At 43.6% G+C, this 14,622-nt stretch overlaps 1 protein-coding gene across 6 annotated transcripts in view; it reads right to left on the reverse strand.

The window, feature by feature from the left end:
- Positions 1-14,622, reverse strand: part of CYRIB (CYFIP related Rac1 interactor B) — a 95,346-nt gene that overhangs the window by 69,215 nt on the left and 11,509 nt on the right. Inside the window, exon 1 of one of the 6 annotated variants that reach the window (XM_038127162.1) lies at positions 4,998-5,294. The exons of 3 other annotated variants lie outside the window; for them this stretch is intronic. The gene's annotated coding sequence lies outside the window, so the exon portion shown is untranslated. Of the gene's footprint in view, positions 1-4,613; positions 4,911-4,997; positions 5,295-14,622 lie in introns of those variants that run through there. 2 more of the 6 variants (XM_038127156.1, XM_038127160.1) reach the window with 2 other exon arrangements.

Raw genomic sequence — 14,622 nt, forward strand, 5'->3', positions numbered from 1 at the left:
GTACACCAGAAAAAGTTACTCACGCTAACACTCCATTTAATTTAATCATCTAGGACTGAAGGAGAACCAGAATTGCCTCATGGCTGAATTTAAGAGTCTTTTGAACTACGCCAGTTAAACACAATTTGCTCACAGAACTGCCTCCTGCTACCGGGGAACATTTAAGCCCTGTAGTCTGAAGTAAAAAGTGCTTTTAAAAATGTATTTAGGACAGTGTTCTGCTGCACTTTCTTATATATAAAGTGATTACCAATATAAGATTTTATTTTTGCCTGGTGGACACCAATTTCAGGTAAAGCATTTGCTGATGGAATCAGCCTCTCAGATAAACGTATTAACTGCCTACAGGATCAAGCTTTAGGTTTTGGTGTGGGTGGCAGACAGAAGGCCTGTTTTGCAAGGCATGCTATTTCTGTAGCTACAGCCACACCAAACTGAACGCGCTCAAATCTCACAAGCTAAGCTGTCCCAGACCCAGTCACACTATTTGCACAGGGAGCACCTGGGAATCCCAAGTGCTGTAGATATAAGCCAGAGAATCAGTCCAACACTTAGTAATCAAGATCACAAACCATACAGCATTTTCACTGAACAGGAGTAGAAGAATAAAAACATATCCTACCATACAAGGATTTTTACAGAAAACACACACTTGAAGATTGTACTTATGTACAATCTCTTCGTTTCAGAGATATTTAGTCCCCAATTTTTCCAACAGTCCTGCAATGATTTCATGTAGTAGAAAAAAAATGGCAGGTTTGGTCAGTCAGATACCATTGCCCAAATGCAGCATCAGAACTTTAGGTTGGTGCAAAGAAGGTAAAAAACAGCCTTTCCCAAGACACACAAATTAGTCAATACTTGTCTAGGTACTAAAATCATAAAAATTCTTTTTCTAGGTGCTGAAAAAGCAATCCTAAAGAACATTCAAAGATAATAACCAAAAATACTTTTACAAATCAATTACATGAACAACGTTAACATAGTCAGAGTTAACCAAAAATAAATTACTAAACATTTCATCAATATCACCATATTCAAGAGCAACAGTAAATGAAGAGAGCAGCATAACTACACAACAAAGGCTGTAACAACAGATCTGAGTTCATAAGCCACATAAACATACCGAGCAGGAGAGAGTCAGCCCTTACCTCACACCCATGACTGTCTTACAACTATCCAGAAATTCAAATGATCACGAGTGAAAAGCCAAATAATGCATAATTTTCCCTACATCTTTCAATTATGCTTTGCCTGTAACTAGTTTCACTGTTTCCACAGTGAAGGTACTCTCAGTATATCAGGCTTTCACATGACAGGGAGGACAAAATGCCATTTCTAAAAAGCAGAATGCAATTAAAACCACAGGGGATGGGGAACTCAGGAGAAAGTACTGCAGCTAAAAATACTTTCAGCTTTACCTAGTCAATTCTAAAGCTGCTCACTGTTTGTCATTGCTTTCTGTTAAGCTCTGCTGTTTATATGATTGCAAAACATGTATCCCCAGTAAGCACTGGAACTGCAAATGTAAAACAGTGCCTATGTAAGAGCCTATTGCTCTCAGCAAATTTTAGACAGTTGGAAACACTCAGCCAGCTGCAGCAGCCAACTTGTGGCACTCGAGAGAACATTCCTGAATCACAGACGGGGGAAACTGAGGTGAATTTATAAGAGATTCTGAAATTAAAAGCAATCAAGTAAGCCCCTGTCTTTCTAAACATGAAGAGAAATGCAGATTTCTCTACACTGGATAGAGGTGTTAAATTTTCCACAATCACAAGGAAGAAAATACTGGTACTCCTTAGCAAAGTTTATCTAGCCATAGATTAATAATAAAGGAAAACTTAAGAGGTGTGCAGCAAGAGGACCATCTATTTACTTAAAAGTGCTCCTGATATATGCAAACAAATGGGAGTAGAAAAGACACCAAATGGTAGAAGGGGCCAACATTAACAGCTGGAAAATTATTTGAAATAATTCTTACCCTGCCTAACTGATGCACATATTTCAGGTGCCACAGCAAGTAAGCAGGGCCAATGCTTCAGGGTCCCCAGTGCTTAACTCTTTCCAGTCCAAGCAGAGCTGCCTTCATATCCCCAGTCCCCACACTCGCACTGCCTCCGAGGCCATGTTGACAGACTGGAGGGATTCAGCTGGACCAAAATGACTACCAGGATGACTCTCTGCATCCTGGTTCTAAGCACAGGAGTTGGCACTGACATTCAAGCCTTGTGTGGATCCAGCACACATATTCACATGAGCTGCATGCCTTGCCTGTAGCACATTTGCTTGACAGCTGATAATCCACGAGATGCAGTTTGACAACACTCAAAATATTTCAGCTTTGAAGATGTATATTCAAACATTTTTGCAATGAACGCGTATCATAAAACTGATTTGTAATGTCCTTCAGGGTAGCTAACATTACCTTAATGAACAGGAGTAATTCTTCTCAACGTATGCCCATCTACATCAGTGACAGAAACTCTTGGTATCATTAAAGAGAACAAGCCTTTAGGTAGGACAGGCAAAGGTGATAACCTTGACTTACACTAGTGCCATCATTTCCTAAAAACCACCAACCAAATGAACTACAACAGCCACACATGAACCTGCTTGAAAAACAAATCTAACTCCTTGTACACAGGCTTTAATTTTGCCTGTCTCCAGTACATCAAGATATGCATTGGTTCCATCTATGCCCCCAGCTGGCAGGCAGGAACAAGAAAAAGGGGACTGCAGGCTGTTTGTGTGTCTGTATTCTCCAAGATACACAGCGAGAGGAAAAAAAATCTGCATTTATGTTTACCATGCCAAAGCAGCTGCAGAAATCCAAAGTGGCCCCTACATATGCTTTTCCAAATGACAGAGACAATTTCTGTTACTGTATTACTCAATAATTCAGTAGTTTGCAATACAAATATTCCCTGCCCTTCTGTCTCTTTGCAGTATTAATTCCAAGTATTTAGTAAGCACTGTTAGAGGTCTGGTGACAGACACCTTAAGGTGCCCCCATAAGTGTCTTTAAACTACGGCATTCAATTAATTTAACAACCGATTCTTTTGGAAATACATATAACTACTAGAGACACAATAAAAAATAGATTCCTTTTTTCTCTTTATCAAGAGAAAGACTCACACAAAAGGGATAAACGGACAGGATAGTTTTGTATGCAAGTTTCCACAGCCAGAGCAGGGAAGGTTGTCACAGGAAGAGGCAGAGACTTTCAGAAGACAAACTCTCCTATAATCTGTCCCCTCAGGTGGCCCCAGCTAAACTGCAAACAAGGAAGAGAATCTAGAGCACCTGATGACAAATAGAAGTTGTATAACAGATGGGATCAAATTCATTCCTTACTTTCATATAATCGTGGTACTTCTTGACAGGGATATTTTAAAACAATCCTGGGATCACTTCTTTCCACAGCCCCTGCTCTCAGACAGCTAATATATGCAATAACAAATCTGACAGTCTGACTGGGATAAAAAGCTATCTTCTCTCCTGTTCAAAGCTTCTGTTTCAACAATAGAATGCTCTCTGTATGCCAGGCAAGAAACAATCCAACTTCACATAACTGCAGTATCTTATTCATGTGGTTTAGGTTTTGCTGTTAAGCTTGCCACACAGAACCAAAGATATATTCTGCAAAACAACACACCTTGCTGAAGATATTTGTCAGGGGGAAGCTTTTAAGTTTGAACCCCTGTTCCAACCTTGACAACAGTAATCTCAGGCTATTTACTGCCCAACACCCAAATCTGCCACAACCTACAACAGAAAATGCTGATTAACTAAAAGCTGTATTTAAAGTCCAAGCAGAGCACAAAAAAAAAGAAAATTCTATGGAAATGAGGGGGAAGAGAATTTGAGCAAAAGAGACTTTGCAATTTTTACCACTAGAAACAGTAATAAGGAAGAACCCAGATTATCAGATCCATCTAGAATATGTTCTACTGGTTTGAAGATTAACATACATGCTAATGTGTACACTTGTATTTCCATATTATGTTACCAGAAACTCAGAATGACAGATTTTAAATGTTAGTTAGACTCCACTATCACAGCAGTATGACATCTGTCACACTGCTGCTGACATTTGGATCCAGGATGCTGATGCTATGGAACAAATAGAGAAAAAAAAACTTCAAAAACCTTCATAACACACAGTCTCTTGCTTTCTTCAGGGTCTCAAATGTTTCTGTGAAGAAACTTCTTGTATTTTTTTACCAAGTGAGATATGACACCAGATTAAAAAGTAACAAAAAATTACGTTGCAGGCGTCCTTATAATTGAATTACATGGGAGAAAATTATAATGGAATAAAATTTGATTTTATCGGCTGCAAAATGAATAGGTTAGAAACAACACTCTCTTGTTACAGACTCCAAATTCACCTTAACCCCACCTGGAATTACAGCCCCAGCATCCCAGCGCTGCACACAAACCTGCAGGATACACCCTAACCGTGACAAATTTGCGACGATCCCCGTATTCCGCTTAACCCGCTGCATGTTCAGCCACACTCCGCAGGACTGCAGATGTCCCTCCAGGAGCTCTCCCCCTCCCGTTATCCATTAACACTGTCACTCCATCCCGCATCCCGCGGCACTACCTGCATCCCGGGGAGCCGCCCGCCCTCGCACCGGGCGCAAACCAGACCCAGAGCCCGCGACGGGGGGAAGGAGCCGCCGGAGCGCCGGGGAAGCCCAGGGCAGGGCGGCCGGTCCCTGGTGACCCGCGTGGTTCCCCGGCGAGGGAGCAGCGGCCGCCGCTTCCCCCGCGCCCCGGGGCCCCTCCTCGGCGTGCGGGGGGAAGCGGCGGCGGGACGGGAGAAGTTGCGAAGCGCTGAGGGAGCGGGGAGAGCAACAGCTGGAGCCGGGCAGGGATCGGGGGCCCCGCGGGAACGGGGCGGGGGTCGCGCCGCCGGCGCCGAGGGAACGCGAAGGATGCAGCGGCGAGCGCCCCGCCCGGCCCCTCCCGCCCTCCCGGCACTCACCGAGCCGCCCCGCGCGCGGCGATGCGGGACCGGGATCCGGAGCGGGACCGAGAGCGGGACCGGGACCGGGATCGGGAGCGGAGCCGGAGCCGCCGCCTCCCCCGCTCGGCCGGAGCAGCGACGGAGCGGCGCGCGCGGGTGGCGGGAGCGCGCCGGGAGCGCGCGCGGGCGGCGGGAGCGCGCGCGCGGGGAGGGGGGAGCGGGGGGGGGGGAGCGGCCGCACAGCACCGCGGGCACCGGCCGTGCGGGCGGGCGTGCGCTGACCCGGATGTACCGGGGGGGGCGGCCAGCGGCAGGTGACTGCGCAAGCGCGCCCTGCCGCCAGCGCACTGCGCATGCACCTGCTTCGACTCCCAGTGTCTCGGGCACGGGCGGGGGAGCGAAAGAGAGGCGGGCGGGCGAGGCGGCGAGTGGGGCATCCCCTTAAAGGGGCCGGCGTCCTGCCGCAGCCGCCAGGAGCGGCTCCTGAACGCCGCTCAGTCAGCGTTTGCCGTCGGTCCTTGAGCCAGCTGTGAGGGTCTGGTGCCTTTTCAGGGCCTGGCTCGGGGGTTCGAAGTGTCTGCAGTTGGCAAAGGCAGGTTGGGAAGGGAGATGGGGTGTTCCTTCTCTGGGAAAAGCGGGCTGCTGGCTTAAAGCCGTTCAGAAATGTCTTCCCAGGTGGATCAAAGCACAAATAAATAAATATTTTTTTTTTTAAATGTGGAAAGTTCCATCCCTCAGTGAGCACTGCCAGAACCCCATACCATTGCACTCAGGCAGATCCTGGAATGCTTTCCAGCTCCATCTCCGCGAAAACGCCAAAAAAATGTAAAATGTGTTTAAAAATCATCCAAAAAAACTCCACATGGGGCTATGGGGTTATGGGGTTATTTACCCTGGAGAAAAGGAGCTTCAGGGGGTACCTTGTGGCCTTCTACAGCTCCCTGACAGGAGGCTGTCACCAGGTGGGGGTCGGTGTCTTCTCCCAAGTGACAAGAGATAGGACAAGAGGAAATGGCCTCAAGTTGCACTAGGGAAGGTTTAGATTGGATATTAGGGGGCAAAAATCCTCTTAGAAAGGGTTGTCAAGCATTGGAACAGGCTGCCCATAAAAGTAGTGGAGTCACCATCACTGGAGGAGTTTAATATAGATGTAAATGTGGCACTTGGGGTTGTGGTTTAGTGGTGATTTTGCCATGGGTTTATAAACGGGCTCAATGATCTGAACAGTCTTCTCCAGCATCAATGATTCTAAATTACTCCAAACACAAAAACATATTTTAAGGACATCCCACAGACTTAATTATGGGCTTTCTGTGCAGGGCCAAGATTTGGACTCTTCCTTGTGGGTCTCTTCCAACTCGGCATATTCTGTGATTCTCTGATTTTATGAAGGTTTCACCTTCCATATCACACCCTGGATTTTGGTATCCTCACACAGGGACAAAGCTCACCCTAAACTGCTTCTCCTTCTGTGGATAAATTTGCCAAAGCAGAGGGATTGCGCAGATACCTTATTTCAGGGCTTGCTGCTTTAGTAAAATTCCACATAGACCTACTTGGAAAGAAAACAATTAAAAGTTTTGCTGGCATGGGGAGGGGTTCCGAGACCTCGGGGCAGCCAGGCAGTACAAAACTTGCACCCTCGAATAGTAAAACATTATCAAAACAGCTCTAATCAAAGGGTATTTCTCAGTCCGAAAGAGACAAACCAACCACGTCACAGTCCAACCACTTCTACTAGTTTCTCTTCAGAAGCCTGATAGCAGTTTGTTAAGTGGCAAATACTAGTGAATATCAGGTACTCCTAAGCCCACTGAGAAAGGACAAAAATGGAAAATAGCTCAGAGATTTATTTATATGTCAATGTTTTTCTCTTTTTATTATCATACCTACGTATATGTTGACTTAATCTGATAAACTTAGTTTGTCTTTAACTTATTAGGATTCAATATATATGGATTGACTATAATAACTTCAAAGTACTCTAGCTAAAAGAGTATCCTGGGATATGAAGGAAGCCATTTGTGAATATAGTTCAGCTACAAAACCTGTTTGGTGAACTCAGAGGAAATCACCACACTTGAGTTTTTGGTCCTTGGGTAGCAGTCAGGCAAGACCCGGGCTGGTGCACCACATACCTGCCCGCTGTCTTCACCTAAGCAGGGGGAAGGGAGTGCTCAGACAAGCTCTGGAGGCTCTGAGAGGTTTGTACAGACTGGAGCAAACAGAGGAGATATCAAAGAAGATATGAACAAAGATTTTCACAGCAGCACCTTCAGCAGAATGACGGAAGTTCCAGTTTTTGCCTGCGTGCGATTTGTGTAAGTGGCTGAACAAATGCTTGACATGGCTTTTCACTTCTGCCACAGAAAGGATTTTTTTGCAGTGGATACAAATTTTGAGGTGTGAATCGATGCACACTCCTTCCTGAGACGAGGCAGGTTATCACCACATCCTCATCATCTCTAAAGTCTACAGGGCTTTACAAGTCTGTGTGCCTGGCAGGAGGTGATCCAGGTTCCACTGAACTGAATTCAAGGGAAGCAGGATTGTGCTCTGAGTTAATGATGTTGGACTCGTTACCATTTGGGTTTAATAGAAACCAGGGGTCTCACCTGTCAGGTTATAGAGCTTTATCCTTCTGCACAGAACTAAAGAGCTACACACAACCAGCCTCAGGGATGAACAGTTGTTGCTCGTGACATTATAAAGCACTTGGGGCTTGGCAGGGTGGGGTTAGACAAAGAAAATTTCCTACTGAAACCGTGAGTAGGTTTATCATAATATATAGTCTTTAGTGTTCTCCAAAATTGTAAGATACCTTTGATTTGGATCTCACATCTTTCACAAGTACAAGGATGCCCAGATGCTGAGCATCACTGATGCTTTAACAGCAATTGCACACTAAGACATCAACATCCCACATAATAATTGAAGCATAAAAAATTACTGAACACGGTGGAAAATGCTGCATGACTAAAAATCCCAGCAATTTTCTATTAGTTCTGCCTTCACTTTTAATTTCTTAATTGCTTCTTCTGAATGAAAAATTATTTTACCAGGCTATCACTGCAATAAATATTAAAACTCTCCAAAAAAAAAAAAAAAAAAAAAAAAACAAAAAACCCCAAAAAACCCCAAAAAACCAACAACCCCCCAAAACAACAAAAATGAAACAGAATTAAAGATTATATTTTTTTGTTAGTATAATAGAATAAAAGAGTGGTAACAGAACATAACTGTTCCCATGCTGCTAAATGCCTGAGGATTTAGTTAGTTGGTGCCAGGTAGGTATATCTGACAGGAAAGAAAACAGGTCAGAGCATTTTCATTAAGAAGAGATTAATAAGCTCTAAAATTACTCTTGGATGTATATGTATTACATACATGTGTGTATATACCAGTGACAAAAGATGACTTGACTTTGTACACGGATGGCCAGATGGATAAATAAAGCCTCAGAAGCAAAGCTGCCCTTAGGTGCCACGCACTGTTGGAGTACTTGGGTTGCTTTTCAACCTAATGGTAGCCTAGGGGAGAGAGTCCAAAGGGAAAAAGAAGTGACCATCACCCTGTGCCATGTGTACTCAGAAGGGACAATAGAGCGCCCTGACCACTGACAGCAGCCTTGTTTGTTCTGGGGGGGAGGACAGCAATAGCTCTTCCATTACATGGATGAAAATAGAAAGCTAACATCCTATGGATAAAGATTATTCTTTTAAAGAAATGGTTAAAAAGATGAAATTTCTTATAGAAAAAGTCAAGAATGGAAGAAATGCAGCTTTGCAAGGCTCCCTTGTTATACTGTTGTGGCTCTTAGCACCTTTCAGTTCAGATAAAACCAACGTCAGATTTTGCCCTCCCCTGCCCAGATTTCCCCACATTCTCAAGTGGCACAGTAGTAGATGAGAGGGTGCAAAGGCAGTCACATTTATACCACAGAGTCCTCTAGGGCTTTCACTTAGATAGTACAAATATTCTGATATGAATGTCGCCCTTCAGAATATAAACAGTTGTAAGAAAATGTGAACGATCTACATAAATTTCCAGAAACGCAGACAAAACAAAAAGCCAAGGTCAAATCACTTCATAAAGATCCCTGAAGTGCTTCTAGATTCTGTCATGCCAAAGAGTTAGAATGTTTAATACTTGCATGGAGACAGGCACTCACAATCTCAAAATGCCTTCCCCCTCCCCCCGCAAAAAAAAAAAAAAAAAAGGTCATTTTGATATTTGGGTGGCAAGTGGTAAAACTGAGATGCTTCTGGAGTTCAGTCTTTTTACCCTGACAGACCTGATGAAATCCTGTCATCTCCTCATGCTATGCCCCAGTCACTTCACGTGACTAATTGCATCAGTCATCTTCTCTTTTGCCATTACAAAGTCCAAAATTATTTCAGAATTTGCTCATCTGGTGATGCAGTTGCGCCCTACAAAGGATCAGCGCGGCCCCTTCGTGTGGGGAGCCTCAGCTGAAACACACAGCATGCTCTCAATTAATGAATGCTTCTTTAAGTCATGTAGCAGGAAGGTTCAGTGCCATGTCAGTTGGACTGTGATCAAGAATAATGGAGATTTTACAAAATAAAGCTCTTTTTTTCACATTTTCACATTTTGCTGCCTTACCTCAAAAAATACAGCTCATCTGTATGAGAGACAGGGAAGAAAAAGGAAGGAAAAAGAGAAAATGTCAGGTGTTAGCCTGCATTAGAAGAAGATTACAGACCAGTAAGCATAGAGGAAGGTGGAAAGAGGAACTGCAGCTATTTTAATCATGTTTTATCTCTACTGGAAAATAGAAAGATAAATTAGGGTAGTAGACCTGCTACAGAATAGAGTAGAACACAGTATTAGAGTCTGAGATCTTTAAGCTGCTTATAAAAGTTTGTGAAGTACAGAATTTCTTCAGTGATCACCACATGGACTCCATTGCACTGACAAGTCTTTGAGCAGGTGCAGTGGTGAACCTATGCTGGTAGCACACTGGCGAGGGAAGAGGTCTGCTAAGCAACTGAGATAATCCAGCCATCACCAAGTTTAGGAAGTCATGGCCACAGACTGTGCTTCTGAACTTACAGCACTCAGTGGAGGAAGAGCCCCAGATGCACCTGGGTGTCTGAGCTTGGGGTGGTGGAAAAGCTGTGATCACCTCAGCAGGTGCTGGGGCACCCCCTTTGCTCCTTTGAGAGGTGCCTTTCTCCAGCAAAACTCCTAAATGTCACTGTAAACTCCTAAATGTCACTGTATTTATTCACTCTGAGTAGCAGTCAGTGCCTTTAAGTGAGGGCTTCATCAAGTCAGAGGAGGCTGCAAATCAGGTGATGTAGAGTGGCAGAGTTCTACTTGACCTCCCATTAGCCCCGGTCAAGCCAGTTTATTAAACGCCCAAGGACCACAGGGGGAAATAAAATATATATCTGAACTGGAACTTTCTCACAAACATTATCTTTTCTTTTTCTTCTCTTCCCCACAGAATTTTTCAGATCAGCAGCATAACAGTATTCCAGTTAATGGACAGAATCAATGTTTCAGAGAACAGGGAAGACAATGTCCCAGAGAGTTAGACTGTCTCATGACTCTCTGGAAGAGAACCCAGTTTTTTTATTTTGGTTTGATTTGGGACTTTTTGACACAGTTGTGCTGCCCTGATGGAAACAAATATTCATTGATCTCATTGAGATTTCTGCCTACCTCAGGAGCATGAGACTGTTATTTTACTTTGATTACATCCTTTGTTGTGATGTAATCATTACAGGGTTTTTGTTTATTGGTGGGTGATTTTTTTTTCTTTTCCCCCAAAGAGCTTAATTAATTTGTTATTAGAAGCCCTCAGAACAGCATTTGGCTCATAAGTGATTTTGGGCTGTCTATGTGTTACCAAGAGACCATTTCACTTTGCCTCAGCTGTTTCCTCTGCTACAGCTGTTCTTAGTTTCCTCTTCACATCACAGGGGAAGTTGCACTCTTCTGTTGGGGAAATAGGTAACTTAATGAAAGCACCTCAGGGAAGGGCTCTGCAGAGCACCAATCTCAGGGGACAATTGCAAAATTCAGCGAGTAAACATGGGCTTCATGGAACAACAGTGTTAGGCACTGCTGGGCAAGACACAAGCAAGGACAGCATCTCAGGCTGCATCCCATAGGATGTGATTGCAGCTCAAGGATGATTCCTTGAGCTCCAGTGGCACAATCATGAGCTGAGAGTGCTCAGCACCTCACAGCACTGCAGTGTCACTGTTGCTGCTGTTCTGCCCTTGTACCACTATTTCAGTTTGAAAGGACCTGACTGTTTGGTCCCATCTGAAAACTAGAATTCAATTTAGTAAATCAAAACCTCAGCTGGTTCTGCAGCATTCACTTGAACTTCTATAAACCAAATTTATCTTTGTGTGTGATCTAAGTGATATTGAGTACAACGTTACTGAATAATGAGAGAAAAAATAGACTATGATTTAGTTACTAGCTCACCAACTGCATCTACCTCTTTAAAATTACACTGTTTTGATGCAGTCATCTGTTGTATACCTTTATACCTCTGCCTTCTTGCAATGCCATCAATATGCTCCAAAGAGCAGCAGACATTAGCATCATTTTAGTGTACCAAATTGCTGAATGTAAAGAACTTTGAAGAAACCCTTTCCTCATCAGTACACACATTTTCTTGTAGGTTCTCCCATGACCTCATATGCAGTGGTTAGGTAGCACTCTTTTTCTGTGGGATAAGAAATTCCCAGTCACCCATCACCCTCATGGTAGGCATGTTTGGGTCATGAAGCAGAATCTTTGAGCACAATCATTTTAAGATGCCTGGGTAGCTCGAGGGACAGAAAAGAGTCCTTACTGGCCCCACAAGCACAAGTCCCTCTAGCTGCAAGGAAGAGTTTGCTAGCAGAGGAAATGGAAAGCCAGGACTTTCCTGTGCTGTAATCTGTGAGAGACAGACTGGGTGCAGATGAACACTTCCATGAAACAAAGCATTAGGCAGGCACTTAAACACTTCCTCTGCTGAGGAACTGTAACACTGTACACCAGACGTCTTTCTCTTCCTTTTTCCTGAGCAGGAATATGGCACCTAGGGCTAAATATAGCACCAGATACAGCTGTTTAATATTCAGTTAGCAAGAAAAGAGAGTAAAGCTGGTATTGCACATTGTAATTGCTTAAACTTATTCTGAGTTTTCCCAATTGATTAAAAGATAATATTTTTATGTCCAGCTAATAAACCCCATACATGAACTGGGAAACATTCTGTGCCTGTTTATAGCAATCTGGATCCAGTCCCATCTGAGACATCTGGGTTCCTGGAGTCACAGCTTAGGTACCTATTATGTTAATGATCAGACTAGACAGCTTTCCCCATGACCACACCACCTCTGCAGGATTGCATCACAAACCAGCGGGACTTTTTAAATACATGCTCATATTCTCCTGATTCTAAATTATTCCTGTCTCAGGCAGTGAACAAGCTAAAAACCTGAAAGAAGCAAAATAATATTCTCTTGTGAGGTGCTAGGCTGTAACTCTGAAGTTCAGACCATATTTCTGACCTCAGACTTCTCGTATGACATTAAGCAAGAAGGCTACGAAGGCTGGCAGTGGTACCTCCCATTCTGCAAACTTCGAACTGCCTAAAATGGTGCCATTAAACTTCAGTAATTTCATACGCAAAAAGCTAAATTGGAAGTATTTGTACAATGCCTTAGAAAACCACTGGTGCAATTCCTGCTCCTAGCAGCCTTGCAGACTAAGTTGTGGATGAGAGGAAAACACAAATGCTGAGATCTGCTCTACACATTGGCTTTCTACAACAAGCTAGTCCTAAACCAACAAACCTGGGCACAAAAGTTGGAGCAGCACAGTGTCTCTACTACGTGTTATGCAGTGAGGGTGATCACTCAGTGTTGTTTTCCAGCTCACCTGTGAGCCCTTTGCCTATGACAGGTAGCCATTCTTCCCATCCCAGGACACACAGCCTGCACTCCCCTGGAAATCAGGTTTGTGGTGCTGGACACTCAACAGCATGTGTACACTGCCCAGTCAACCTGCTTGGGTCATCCCCTGGCTGGCTGGCAAGATGTAAGAGAGAGACTAGGGGAGCTGCAGTGGAAGCACTGGGAACACACCAGGGAAGGAGGGAGCTGGAAACAGGGAGGAGCACAGAGGTTTTGCACTGAAAAAGATCCAGTGGGAAATGCAGGGCACACAGAATGCAAATCAGGAGAAAATTACAATTCATTAGTTACACTGTTCACAGGACACTGTTTTTCAATTATATTTTCTTCTCTTCTAAAAAAAGACAAATGGTACCTGCTCCTTCATGCTCCTATTCTGTTGCCATTATTTATTTTAATCTTAAGTGTTTATCAGTTGAATCTTATGTTAAAAGGCTGGTAGGGGCAGATGCAGAGAATACAACATTTCTGTGGTTTGCTCAAAGAAGACCAGCTTAAGCAGGGACGTGAGAGGGCCTGGGGAATGATGTGAGAGCAAGGAGAGGCATAAGGACAGTGAGCCAGTCATAAGTGTGCATGCTTCTAAATGGTTTTAATGGGGTCACTTCTGTCCTAAGGCACAACACGCTGCTGCTCGGATGACAGACTCTGCCCCTGAGCTTGTGAAAGGTTTTGCAGCTGAGTGTGACAAGCTTGGGTTTAGTGCAGAGGGGGCTGCACTCAGGACTTGAATGTGGCCAGATGGCAAAGAGGGGCACGTGTGCCCACTGGAAGACTGAATGGCTACCAAGAAATAAGGCAGAGAGTAGGAGACCACAGGGCAGAAAAAGACCTCCTGTCATATTGAGACTTGGACAAAGGTTTCAGAAGAAGTGGGTAGTTTGGGAAAGGCTGCAAGGGGACAACATTACAATATAATGGCTGTCAGTGAGAAGGAATGGCTGCAGGTTTATTCTGCGATAAACATTTAAATTGTTCAGTGCAGAATGTTTTAAAACCTTCCTCATCCTCATTAGTACAGCTAATCACCCAGTGATTGTGTTTTCTCTTTACCATGACATGTTCTTCTGTTATTGCAGAGAAATAGAAAATATACTTTTAAATTGGGAAATTGTAGTTGGGTAGACAATAAACAACATGAGGTGGTCAAAACATGTAGCAGTTTAGAACTCTTCTCATTTAGGGCCTTTCTTAAAAACGTGTTTGTCCACTTCTGTTCCCTCTACACTCCTGTCCATCCCTGCCACGAGAATATTGCAGGCAGAAGTAGGAGGATTTTATTAGAATTAATCACTGATCACCTTCTTGTAAAGGCTTTATTTTATTCTAAAAGAGGATGAGGGAAAAGCACACACATACATATAACCACCCAGACCTTTAGGATAAAAGAAGTAAAAATATTGGTAATATGAGTTTCTCCCTCAGGAAGAAAAAAATACAGGCATTTACTGATCAGAAAGGGGTAGGTACTTTTTTTAAATTTTTGTTTGTTTGTTTGCTTTTGCTAATCTTTAAAAATGTTTAATACATTGCTTGTGGGCTTCATGTTTCACTTTAATGCAGAGTTAACCCTTGAAAATCATTAATTGACTTTATGTTGCATTAAATGCTGCAATCAATTCAGTCTCAATATTATACACTTTTATCTCTGCTCTAAAAAAAAACTCTATTAGCTTTACTTGGCTCAAAAC

Source organism: Motacilla alba, chromosome 2 (genome assembly GCF_015832195.1).
Source record: "Motacilla alba alba isolate MOTALB_02 chromosome 2, Motacilla_alba_V1.0_pri, whole genome shotgun sequence".
In the NCBI taxonomy this organism is placed as follows: domain Eukaryota; kingdom Metazoa; phylum Chordata; class Aves; order Passeriformes; family Motacillidae; genus Motacilla; species Motacilla alba.